The sequence below is a fragment of the Pygocentrus nattereri genome, chromosome 25 (assembly GCF_015220715.1).
Source record: "Pygocentrus nattereri isolate fPygNat1 chromosome 25, fPygNat1.pri, whole genome shotgun sequence".
Taxonomy (NCBI): Eukaryota; Metazoa; Chordata; class Actinopteri; order Characiformes; family Serrasalmidae; genus Pygocentrus; species Pygocentrus nattereri.
This window is the reverse complement of record NC_051235.1, coordinates 19,769,193-19,783,483: the sequence shown is the minus strand read 5'-3', so window position 1 is coordinate 19,783,483 and position 14,291 is coordinate 19,769,193.

Genomic DNA, 14,291 nt, shown 5'->3' with positions numbered 1-14,291 from the left:
AGTTGAATTTTGCAATATGTATTTTTTTTCAATACAATCTTCAGTGTATGTCAGAAATATGTATAATTTGGAAAACTGGAAGTGAACTGTACTTTCGTAGCTCAGCAAGCAAGTAAGCATTTATAAAAGTATTTTTGTGTGTGTTCAAATGTCATTTTTTGTGGCAGTTGCACACAATTTGTCAGCATTAAGAAAGCTGGAGTTTCACTCGCAGAGAGCCAACAGTGTCCTAGTTAATACATATTTTATCTGGTCATATTCTTTAAAATTATCTGGGTCAATTACTATTCCGATGGTGAAATGGCCTCTAGGGGACCTGCAGAAAGAGAGTTTAAAGAACCTAAATGTAAAAGTTCTACACCATTTGACTTTTTTCTGGAATTGTATGTCTAGGCTATGAACTCAATCTCAGGCTTATTACAGACTAAGGCTTATAATTCAGTCACTACAGGAACTTCAATGCAAACTGACTGAGCTATTCTTAGGTTATAGAAGTGTGTAATAAAAAAGACCATTTAAGGGTTATGGAACTTTTTTGTTTCGAGAGTAGCTGCCGCATGACTGCAGCCTCCACAATACTTAGTTTCAGTAAGTCTCAGATACTTTTCAAAAGCCTTCTTGAGGTCCATTATCTAGCTAATGAACCAATTGGTTAAACACAGTGACAGTGTATTATTCTTCACAACAAGGTTTCTGAAATATTTAGAGGAACATGCTGGTTGCTTGCTCAGAGGCCAAGAGAGCAAAATCTGTGCATAATTTTTTTCATGAATATGGATTTCTGATATTAAGTAACTGGCTCAATGTGAAAGTGTTAAGGTTTAAAATTCTTGCAGATTTTTTTACAGTTTGCCATCATTTTAACTTTATCATGAACTTCTGCAAACATTTTATTCAATGAGTTACTGTAAATAAATTGCTTTGGACAATTAACAGAATTTCTATACTGTATATGGATCAATTCTGGTCAAAATGAAAAACCTATTGTAAACATGTTTAGCCACATCCTACAGTGATGCAGAGATGATCTCTGTGTGAGATTCCTCAGTTTAAAGACTACTATATAAGGGAAAACTCCCTTCTGATGACATCTTGAAAATAGGAGAAACTTTTGAAAAACTGGAACTGCTTTGGCAGGTAATCAGTCTAGAAATTATATTTTTCTTTAGCTGGTGAAAGCAGGGGGAGGGCAAATAGCTACTTTGCTGCTAGGAAGCCAAAAACGTCATTGCAGTGATATAACAGTACACAGACATGACTTGTCAGATCAGGAGAACAACTAGGTAAAGCTAAAGATCCAAAAAGCAAAATGACTGAGCTGAACAAATTTTACAGAAAAGATAGCAAAATGATGGTGAATGCCAAAGCTGTAGTTGGCTTCTGAGAATTTTCCTTCATACCTTAAATGGTGCAATTTAATGTGGAAGGTCAAATTTTGAATATGAAGCTGGCAAATAACAAATCAACTGCTGCCTCATGGTGAATGCTGCGCTTGTTCTACCAGCAGAAGCTGTTAGCTAATCTAGCTTATCTAGCTAATGAACTATCTAGCTATCTAACTATCTAGCTAATTAGTCCTTCAAACATAGAGAGATTTGTTTTGTAGTTGTTTTGATACCATGAGGAAAATGGTCAGTTTGCCTGGTAAGTTTCTCTAGTAAGACTGCAGTTCAAGTGCTGAGCTGAGCTTATTAATGCTATTGATCCTTCACTTGTTTCTAGTTTATGGAGACATTTCACTTGCCTTACGAGACAAAATAAGCCGAGCTTAAGCATGTAGCATATATAGACATTTGATGATAGAATTAGAATAGAATTTATAACCATTTGTCACTGTGTTTGCAGACTGAGAAATTCGACCTCTGCATTTAACCAATCCGTGCAGCGAAACACCCACATATATGCACACTAGTGAACACACACACTAGGGGGCAGTGAACACACTTGCCCAGAGCTGTGGCCAGCCCTATCTACAGCGCCCGGGGAGCAACTGGGTGTTAGGTGCCTAACAAGACATCAAAACACCATGGCTGCGTCTCAGACTGGCTGCCAACATGGATGAGAGAAAGGTCAATGTATGTCTTCAGGACCTTAAATTGAATTGTGCATCGTTACACCCATGGCCAAAACTAGCTTTGAGCACACTGAGGTCTGGGCCTCAGTAGTGTTGGATGGCCTCCCATTTTCACTTTTAGTGTGGAAACAGTGCCATATAGACAGTCAATGAGAATCTTATCTAGAAGATGAAGCTGCTACTACCATTTAATGACCACAATGACCACTATGCTTCAATCTTACTGACCTGAAAGATTTCATTTTGCAAAAAAAGTAAATAAAAATTAAAATAATTATGAGTCTAAGATATATCAGGATCTCATTACCATAACTGTGTTTGAAGCGTTTCAAAAGCAATTTTCCACTGAGCCCCCCTTCCCCTGTTTCCCCTTCTATTTCATTACAGAGGCATGTGCAATAAAATAATTAGTGTGGTGTAGTCCGGGCCTGAGCACGCATGTCTCTGAGTCTCTCTAATCCTTAATAAGGCTGCCCGATGAGTCATCAAGCAAGGCCGGGAGAGAGAGAGAGAGAGAGAGAGAGAGAGAGAGAGAGAGAGAGAGAGAGAGAGAGAGAGAGAGAGAGAGAGAGAGTAAGAGAGAGAGAGAGAAGGAAAAGGGGGGGTAGTGACAGAGGAAGATGGAGAGAGGAATGGATAAATAGCATCATATCGGTACTGAGAGGGCAACAGAGAGAAAAAGAGGGTGAGAGATTTACTAGCATGAGGAAATGAGAGAGACAGAAATATTAAGATTTGGAGAGAGACACTCAACTTCATTGAAGGCATGAGAGACAGATAGATAGAGAGGGCGAGAGTCATTTTACTTACATGAAGGAATGAGGAGGTGAGAGAGAGATGGAGAGAAAGATAGAAGTGACAGAAGAGACAGAGAGAGACAAAGAGACCTGTTATTAAGATTAGGAAACAAGAGAGAGAAGAGGGAAAGGGAATGAGACCCTCAACGAACATGAAGGAATGAGAGAGAGAGAGAGAGAGAGAGAGAGAGAGAGAGATTTGGAGAGAGATATATTCAACTGAAAAAAAGGGATGCGAGAGAGACAATATGATAATATGAAGGAACAAGAGAAACAGAGAGAGAGAAAGGGAGCGAGACCCTTAGCATGAAGCAATGGGGGGGTGGTCCTTTCTTAACATGAAATTAGAAGGGGGGCTGTAACTGCTCCACCTGATGGAATGATGGAAATAGACTTTTTTTTTCCTACAAGACTCCTGATTAGCTGCTTAATACTCTAATCATTCATCTAATCTAAACGATTGCATAATGTTCTGATTATTTTCAACTCTGAAGTGTTGGCTGCCTTTCCATCTCATAAACATCTACATGCTTGTGAGTCATCTTGTCATTCTTCTTTTTATGTATATCTTTTCTTCAGCTCTTGTTTAAAATGTCTAGTTTTATATACTAAAACATTTGAATGCAATTCTGCAGGCAAGTAATTACTTTGTTTTTAAGAAGGAAGAAATTTTGACCAAAATGCACCACTAATGTGATCCACATTACTTTGACGTTAGCAAGGTCACTTTTAATCATTTAGTGCCTAAAGTCTCCTTAAAACACATTGATGGCCAGTTAAGGACCAGTTAAGCTGTTGAATAATAGTAATTTGGCCCATTTCAAAGTTTCTACATGCTCTGCTCCACCACTCCACCTTCATTTGTGCATTCTTGTTAAACTGTGCTATTGAAGTGTGTCCCAGAGCCTTAACTGGTAAAGGTTTTGTAGTTCACGAAGGCCTCCAGAAGGCAGGCAACTCAGGTGGAGTCTAAATAAACTCCACTATAACTTTCGTATCATATAATGCTAATGCTAAATAGTCCACCCCCTACACATTCTACGACCTTCTGATGAAAATTTAACAAAATAATATTTTTGGAGTCGTATTGTAAAGGCAGCTTTTGCTGCCAGTCTGGGACGCCCTTTACAAAGGTCTAAAGTCTTATTGTTCCTCTCAAAACCAGACATACTGCTCTCGACACAACCCACTCCATTATTATCCAATGGCAAAAAATGAGATAAACTGACCCCAAAAAGTTTCAGGACCAGTAAATCCATGGAATGAAATGATCCAGGCGAAATTTCAGAATTACTTAGACCACAGCCAACCAGTAAGCCTGTTGAGATCATTAGATCAGAAGAGAAAATAAGAGGGAGGGACATCTTACCCCGGGAGGCTTCAAGGTCCAGATTCACTTTAGAGTGTTTTGTGACAAAATGTATTTTGGGTTCAGAACACACTAGAACAACTCACAACATACAGTTGAGAGATGGCATAGAAATATATCTAACATATCGTCGCTGTCCAATAAAAAACAAGTATTTCCAAAATATTAGCTTTACAGGAAAAGGCAAAAAAAACCTTACCTTTCAATGTAAGTCAATGTAATGAGATTTTGTTCCAAGCGATTTTAGAGCATTTCTATTGGTCCATTCATCATGAAATTTACACAATGTAAAGGACAGCTAGTTTGTTGAAATGATGTAGAAAACTAAAACAAAAATGGAGATACATGGTTTTCACTGAACAGCGGTGATATGTAAAGGCAAAGGTGAATTTGAAATAAACAGTAATATAGAATAAAGAGAGCTCATCCATGACTCTTACCTGATCACTGTGATTTCACTGTACCCAAAAGTAATTCTTATTGTAAGAAGGCATTGGTTGCACTCAGCCGAGGGCAATGACTTGTGGGATTAAGTCACTAGTACCATGAAGAACCACCATCAGTTAGTCACCACATCACATGCCAGTGCACCACAAAGCAAAGAAAATTTTTCATTTATTTGAAACTTTTTACTCCCTGTGATGGACTGGCAACCTGCCCAGGGTGTCTCCTGCCTTCTGCCCACCGACCGCTGGGAGAGGCTCCAGCTCCCCCTGTGACCCAGATGGATAAGCGGCTTGGAAAATGTGTGTGTGAAACTTTTTACTTTCACATACTCAAGTATGTTTAAATGTAGATCTTTTTACTTTTACCATTAGCTTACACATACATAGAGGACGCACACTGTCATGTAAGTAGTTCCTCTGTGCTTTTCCCATCGACTGGTTCTTCAGCTTTTTTCCATGTGTTTCAATGTCAAGAATGACAGAGACATGGCAAAAATGGATATAACAGCAGCATGTCATTAAAATTAAAAGCTATAATGAAATATTTTTTCTATTCTTTATGAATAACTATGAGCTCTAGGGGTTAAGTAGACTTCCTTTTTCATTCCGTTGCTGTTATAACAAAACCTCATATCTCAAAAAACTGACTTTTCAGGAGAAGAAAAAATGTCCTCTCATTTAAGGAGAGATGGTTAAAACTTTTAGTAAAGGGGCTTTTGGGAGTGAATCTTAACACTTGCAGCAGTGATGTAGTGGTGAGGGTGTAGTTAAAACAGGGCCTTCATTTCCAGCAGAGTGAGGCTTGTTGCTACCTTATTCACCGGGGTCAAAGGTCATGAGAGACATAGCTCATTTTCTCACCACAGAGGCCAAAGTCAAATGTTCGAACACTTCAAGGAAAGTGTTAGATCAAAGTGGCCATTAGGCCTGCTGCATAAATTAGCCAATCACTGTACTGACTACATAAACACGTGGACCCTAACAATGTCTGACTACTGAACCAAATGGAAATGCTCACATGCTACTGCAACTCAGTGTCGTTCACTGAAAGTACAGCACTGCTCAAAGGCCAGAGAACACCCTTCACTTATTTAATTTGCAGTCAAAGTGGAAAAAATGGGATATACTTTCAACAGAAAATGACACAGAAACCTCAGCAATAAAATACAGTTTTTATGTGTGCCCAAACTTCGTCTTTATAACAGCTTCCACTCTTTTCAGAAGACATGCTTTCAGTTTTCTAAAGAAAGCAGGATATTTTTGCACACCTCCAAAAGTTTGTCTTAGAAGTTGGTTGCATTTTCTCACAGTCTCACAATCAGTGATGTTAAGATTTGACTCTGGAGTGGCCAGTCCACTGGTCAGAGAACACCAGCAGATTTGTTGGATTTGCTAATTTTTTGAGTTGTCTTTTCACTGTTGAAAAATAAAGCCACCTTTTACTTACAACATAAATAAATATGAAATTACATGATTACACTGAAATATTACAATATAAAAGTAATATCTCTCAGGTTCTTTCGGGTCCTGCTTAGGTAAGCTTGTGATGTCAACTGCCACAAGACCCACTCTGCAATTTACAGGCTTACCATTCCATCACAGAACAAGTATGAGGAGAGAATGGAGAGGAGAGGGAGACGCGTGAAGCGTTAGCCCAACCCCAGTCAGCAGGTGTCAGTCATGGTGGAGTGTTGAAAGCTATGAGGGGGGTGGGAAGGGAAGAAGGAGGAGATGGTGGTGATGATGGGGGGAGGCGGCTGCCTTTTGTCTCTGAAACCCGTCATCTCTTCCAGGGGAGCGCTCAGAGGAGCATGAACCCAATGTGATGACGCACGGAAGTTGCACTTGTAATTCTGCCCATGTGGAAAAAGAATGCAAAAAAAATCTATGATCTATGCCCCCCATATATCTCTCTCTCTCTCTATCTCTCTCTCTCTGTTTCTCTGTCTCTCTCTGTCTCTCTCTCTGTTTCTCTCTCCATTTTTCTCTCTCTCTCTCTCTGTTTCTCTTCCTCTCTCTGTCTCTCTCTCTCTGTTTCTCTCTCCATTTCTCTCTCTCTCTCTGTTTCTGTCTCTCTCTGTTTCTCTCTCTGTGTTTCTCTCTTTCAATCTCTCTCTCTATTTCTCTCTCTCTCTCTCTCTCTCTCTCTCTCTCTCTCCCTCTCTCTCCCTCTCTCTCCCTCTCTCTCCCTCTCTCTCCCTCTCTCTCTCCCTCTCTCTCTCTCTCTCTCTGTCTCTCTGTCTCTCTGTCCTGCAGTGCCTCCTCCCTTTGCAGGAACAGAGAGCCTTGCTGAAAAAGCCACAAACCTGGCTGTGAAATGGAGCAGAGGCGAGCCGGAATAAAAAGCGTGAAGCTGGATGGCATTTTAGCTATGGCCTCCTGTCCCAGAGCCATGATATGCAGGCAGGTTGTGCCGGGTCACTGACGAAAAGAAGGAAAAGAGACAGGCATCTGGTGTCAGAGCAAGTAGCAATGCTGGAAGCAAAGCTCAAGGAACACACACATTTTCTTAGCCACTTCTCCCTCAGGGTCACAGTGGGGTGGGGGTGCCAGAGCCTATCCCAGCAGTCATCGGGCAGAAGGCAGGATACACCCTGGACAGGTCACCAGTCCATCGCAAGGCAGACAGACAGACATACACAATCACTCACCCTCACTGGCAATGTAACATGTCCAATTGGCCTGACTGCATGTCTTTGGACTGTGGGAGGAAACCGGAGGAATCCCACACAGACATGGGGAGAACATGCAAACTCCACACAGAGAGGACCCTGATCAGCCGGCCGGGGTATCGAACCCAGGTCCTCCTTGCTGTGAGGCGACAGTGCTGCCCACCGCACCACCATGCTGCCCCAGCTCAAGGAACAGTTATTCTTAAAAAATCAAGATGCCTGAGAAGCTTCTTCAGAGTTCTTAAAAAAGAAAAAAACATCTTTTAAAAGTTCCAGGTCCTGAACACGTTCACAGTTATTCTTAGAAAGCAAAAAACATTAAAGAACCTTCATTTTTCAGAGTGTTTTGTTTTTCCAGATCTTGTCTCTGTCTTGTTTCATCTCTGTTTTGATCCCAGAGTTGATTTCTCCTGGATATTCATTGCTTTCAAGGTGCTGGTTGACATTTTCAGGAACTCTAAAAACAACATTGTCTAATTCCAAGAAGCACTGAGAAGCCTCTGATTAGTTGACACAGGCATCAATCTTCTGTTCTTTTGACTTCTGATCATATGCAGTTTTATCCAACATACGAAGTGTAAAACATATGCTAGTGCTAATGTAGCTGTTTGGAATTTGGCCTTCATGGGGTGATGCCTTTCTTTGATGCATGGTTGCCCAAGTTTGGGTGTCAGGTGAAATTTCAGTCTGCCTTAACTCCACTTGCCAGAGTTCCACATTCCAAATATTTGCAGGACTTTGTGTGGGTGGCCAGCAAGGATACGTCTCCAAGGCAACCATTAATTACTCTCTCACGATGTAACACCTGTGATGCTTCTACACAACAAGAAGTGACAGTGTGTGTGTGTGTGTGTGTGTGTGCGTGTGTGGGGGGGGTGAGGGGGTGCAGCAGCTGTAGAATCAGATGTTACGTAAATAGACATTTCTAACCATACATTAACATTTATGTAAATTATTCAATGTCTAATCACTGTTTGTAGGCATCCTCAGGCACAAGATCATACTTGGATGCTCCCATGTCAACACAAGTCAGAATGAAGTGTTATCTATAGAGGTGGCTTGGGTACAGGTACAATTTGAAAAACATCAAAAGAAGAATGCCATCTGAAACTGAATTTAAAAAAGGCATAAATGGATGGACTATCCCACTGGGCCAAGTTGAAACTGGGTGTCTGGTGGAGAGACTATTATTACACATTCTCTCTCTCTCTTTCTTCTTCCCATAGTGCAGCCAGAACTATTAGATTCCAAACACCTCTGTCAGTTCATTGTTTTTGGCTTGCGTCACGCTGCTTATAATGAACCTTCCCTCCGGCTGTTTTCAAGTCGCCATGCCAACCGGCCTATCAATGGACTCTTCCTTCTGTTCCAATTGCCTTGACAACCGCTCCTCTTCCTCACTGACTCAGCTCCGCCGTCATCATCCTTGCGCTCCAAGCCCCGGTCCCGGCTGGATTTTGGATGATTTTTATTGTGTGTGTGCTGTGACTGCAGGGGTATGAGGTCTTGCAAAATAACAGAAAACTAAAACTAAATAGAAGCTGTGAGCATGCATGTGCTCCATTCACCACACAGTTTGCCTCCGCTTTGATTACAGTGATGCAGGGAGGATGAGTCAGATACGCCACACTGCGCACTTTCTGACACTTCGCTGGCCATCCATACCTATACGCACACCCGTGACCATGCACACTTTCACATTGTGAATGTTATTTCTAATCAGGCCTGTCAGTATATTTGAAATAGAAAATTTCCTTTTACTTGATTTGTAACTAAGAAACATTCTTACAGTTCTGGAAGAACCCACTGTTAAAATGATCAGTGTTAAAATGACACTTTAGCTTTGGGGTTGGGGGAGTGTAGGGTGGTCTCGTCAAGACATGTTCAGGTTTAGTATGGTATAATGAACAGATACACACAACATTGTAAAGTGGTAGTTTGCATTTTCAAATACAGTAGTTATTGGTGTGAGATGGGCTAAACTTTGACACTGCTTTCAGTTTTTAGCTTTGGCAATTCTAATCATGACATACATCCTACAGATATTTCATTCATTTTGTTGTCTGCACTGAAACTGACATGGAATAATGGCAAACATATATTTAGATATTAGTTTCTGTTAATACCACCACTTAAATTTTTAAATCAATTTTTTAAATTGATTTTATATATATATATATATATATATATATATATATATGTATCCTGCCTTCCGCCCGAAGACTGCTGGGATAGGCTCCAGCAACCCCCCGCGACCCTGACGGAGAAGCGGCTTAGAAAATGGATGGATGGATGGATGGATGGATATATATATATATATAAGATGTGGTCAAGGTTGCATTATCTCATTCACACACATGCTAAGCCATGGCAACATGTTAAAATCTTGTTGCCATGCCTTCCTGTTTCACGCCACACTATTTATTTATTTATTTATATGGGATGTCACCAGCAGGATTCCGTTTAAACATTTGCATAAGACTTTCTTTTTCTCTTAGTCTTTTTTTCCTGGACTTAAATGCTACCTGGGATACTTGAAATCAAAAGATTTAAGATGTGCTTTTAACAGTAGTTTATAAAAGAGAAGTGTTGAATCATTGTTAAGACGAAGCCTGTTCTTTGTAATGAGGACAATGTGGTCCCACTTTATATTGTCTCTAATAACTGTGTAGTTACACATTAATAACGTATGGAACAATACTGATGATTTAGTCAGTGTTAGATGGATTACTGAAGTGCAGTCTATGTAATTACACAAGTGTCTCTTCTACACAGGAACTTTGCTGTAGTGTAGTGTTAAAGTTACGCTATAAAATAAGTGGACAGTTCCTGTGTAGTTGTTATGTAAATACTATGTAACAGTGGAGTAGAATTACATTGAAGACATTGCTTTGGGGGAAATTCTGGTTACAATGTCACAGCGCTAGCAACATAAATGCTAGCTAAATGTTAGGAAAGCTGGCAGATGAAGCTGATAGAGATGTGTAATTACACAAGGTTTGTGCCTGCAATCCATCTGTAACAGTGGCTAAATCATTAGTAGTTATAAAGTGGGACTGAAAATGCTGATGAACAGAAAGCTGAGTGCTACAAAACACAGTCAAAGTATTATCAACGTAAATGGCTGTATTATGTCAGACAGAGGGAGGGCGATTGACAGGTAGTGTTATGTGTGAACAGAACATATCTGAGCACATTTGTGTGTGCATGTCTGTTTATACACTCAGACAGGGGAATCACCAATTTTGCATTCAAGCGAGGCACTTTATGAGTGATTTCTTTAATACAGCCCTAGAAGTGGGGGCTGCAACTGAGGCAGAGCCCACCAATGACGTAAACGCTAAGAGCAGCCTACGACTCCAGCTCGGTATGAATGGAGTCTTATGGATGACATAGCCCCTGGTTTTTACTCTCTTCAGGAAATTGTTGCAGCAAATTTAGAAGCAGGCTTTGGACTCATATTAGTCTTCCTGTCAGAGCCCAGAGCCCAGATAATGAATTATTTAAACTGTAATTAAGACACAGATTAGGATTAGTGACTGCATAAGGAATGGAGGCATCAGAGCAGTTAAAGAGGTCTAGAGTTATTGTGATGTCGCTGTACATTTGATTTCCCTTACACAGCTATTTTAATGCATTTACACAATTACATAAATAATTACCTTGTTAGTCATGTAATGAATTTTCTTTGACATTGAATTCACATGAAACTACGTTAAATGTATAGTTTTTTAAATTATGTTTAATGTAATAAAGTTTCAAAAAACACTGTCCACTCTCCATATTTGGAAAGTAAAAAGCTACAAAAGCAGCTTGTTTTAAATTAATTTGTCAAGAAAAACCAACATATATATATACCTACCTAATATATCTACCTATTCAGCTTACAGCATTTTAGCTCAGCCCATTCACACTGAAGTTTTAAGCAATGTTTCTTTTTTGAAAAGAGGCACCAACAGCATCACAGCAAAGCTCATTTACATATGCAGTCATTTGCAAAGGTTTAAACATCCTTAGTTTCTATTTATTTGCTGAGTTTAAGCCCTTAACTGTGGTGTGCCCACAGTTTCATTACACACATCTACAACCTAAAAAACAACATTGAACATTTGCATTGAAATCCCTGTGGTTACTGAATAATAAGCACTAGTGTGCAAAAAGCCTAGAATTTTAAGGGCTCAACATATTGGAAAAAAAACAGAATATTGTAACGCCGGGGAGCGATGAGGAGGCAGACACAAATGCTGAGAGAAGCTAAATTTATTATGGGCAAATCCAAAATCAGGGTCAAGATGGTCCAGGGTCATAGAGCAAACACGGAGAACAGGAGGGACATACATAACAACAAAAGAACACAGGATAAACACAACAGAAGCCGGAAAACACCAAACAATCCAAACAATACATCAAACAATACCAACAGCACAAACAAAGTCCAGCAAACAACTAGGGAAAAACACAGGGCTTAAATACAGAGACAACGAGGGGGTTAATAAGACACAGGTCATGAACACAGGTGGATACAATAAACGGCAGGGTCTGAAAACAAGGGGGCAGGACTGGGAAGAACAAAAGCACATGACAGGACTAAAAGGTAAACAAAAGCACATGGAGGAGTAGAATGGGGCAATTGTGACAATTTCAATACTGAAATAACTATTTTAGTCACTTTCCTACTTTAACAAGACTTTAAAATGTTACTGTTTTGCTCGTATTTGTGAGTAACATAAATTACACTGTGCCACTTCGAAACACAAGTGCTAAAATGTGAGCATGTTGCCAAAGATGCATTGCTGAGAACATGATTGAGAAGACAGAGATAGTATAGCTTTATTGCTAACTAGGCTACCTACTATAGTTGAGGTTAACTAGATCCAGAAACAGTGGAAATATATTCTTCTGACAAACTAACACGTCAGCCCATCGTCCACTGCTGTACCTGTTATCTGTAGTTTTAGGTCACATCGGAAAAGGCAGCCTCTGTGACTCATCCAACACAAAACTACCAATTTCCCTAATTTTTTCTGAATAATGAAACACGTTTTAAAATGTCTGTTTGCTGCTTAAACTTTGTACTATTGATTTTTTAAGCCTCCTAACACCAGAGCTCTAAGCTAATAGAGTAAAACTCCAGCCATACATTCATTTTGGCCCAAGTACTTTTCTTCCGGTTAACCAGAGGTCCAATAAACTATGACAGATATGTCAAGAATTTTGTTATTTCATGTTATTTATAAAGATCATTCTACCTTTTCCACATGTGCTAGAAAAATATAAAGCATCTTTTGTCAAGTGCATAGCTTCTGTATTTCCCATAAAAACACTATTTTACTGAAACAACAAAGGAACCACATATAAAACGCTCATGGCAGTACAAGCACTATTAGTAGGCTGAGTAGGCTGGTTCTATGAAAACTTTGCATTTGTATTCTAATCTAATAACACAAATCTGCTATTACTGACCACAATGAAACATCCATCACCAGCTATATCAAGAGAAAAATTGATCTACATGTGTTTTATTTGTAAGCAGTGCACAAGTATGCTCAAAGTTAGTTTTGCCTTATTTTTGCCTATTGCCAAAATAGAATCATGCATAAAATAACGGGTTTAGTGGGGCATAATGTATGGTTTGTGGGCCTGTACAGCTTAATCATACATGCTGTGGCACCATAACCCCATCTCCGGTCATGTCAATGTGCATTAGATAAGAAGCAACCCTAATAACTGATGTCTCATTTCGCTAAGCAGTTTAGATGAAAATTCAGCTCATCTTATCAGCCAGTGTTGTTTTTCTATTTGCTGACCTACTAAAAAGATCTAGCAGAAAAGTGACACTGGCACAGTACTTTTAGACAAGTTTTACTACAGTTTTAGCCGTTACTCAACATGCTGAGCTGTTGACATTGTCTGCCCTGGATGCAGTGTTTTCTCTAGATGCTCAAGCATTGTTTGACATTGTTGCTGTACTAAGTGAGCTCAGTTTTAAACAACAAAAGAGTCCAAAAGTCTGAGATCACATTGAAAATCTAGTATTCTTTTCATTTAAACCTGGGAATAAAGAACAGAAAGGCTTTTGTATAAACCTCTGGAGTCCATGCCAGTTCGAATAAGCGCTGTCATTAAAGCAAACAGGGAACACACCAAATACTAAGAAATTCTTAAATTCATGTAAACATTCAAAGATTCTATTCACTCAAATTGTTATGCTGATGATATCATTTAGAATGAATTAACTTTTGAATTAAGTTAGAATACACAATATGCAGATCTCCTCTAGAGCAGTGATGTTTGGGAGCTGTTGCTGGGCAACATGGACTTTCAACTCCCTTCTCAAATTTTCTATGGGGTTGAGGTCTGGAGACTGGCTAGGACACTCCAGGACCTTGAAATGCTTTTTACGGAGCCACTCCTTCGTTGCCCGAGCGGTGTGTTTGGGATCATTGTCATGCTGGAAGACCCAGCCACGTTCCATCTTTAATGGAAGGAGGTTTTGGCTTAAAATCTCACGATACAGGGCCCCGTTCATTCTTCCCTCAACGCGGATCAGTCGTCCTGTCCCCTTTGCAGAAAAACAGCCCCAAAGCCTGATGTTTCCACCCCCATGCTTCACAGTAGGTATGGTGTTCTTGGGATGCAACTCAGCATTTTTCTTCCTCCAAAAACAACGAGCTGAGTTTTTACCAAAAAGTTCTATTTTGGTTTCATCTGACCACATGATATTCTTACAATCCTCTTCTGGATCATCCATATGCTCTCTGGCAAACTTCAGATGGGCCTGGACATGTACAGGCTTAAGCAGGGGGACACGCCAGGTACTGCAGGATTTGAGTCCCTCTTGGCGTCATGTGTTACTGATGGTAGCCTTTGTTACTTTGGTCCCAGCTCTCTGCAGGTCATTCATCAGGTCCCTCCATGTAGTTCTGGGATTTT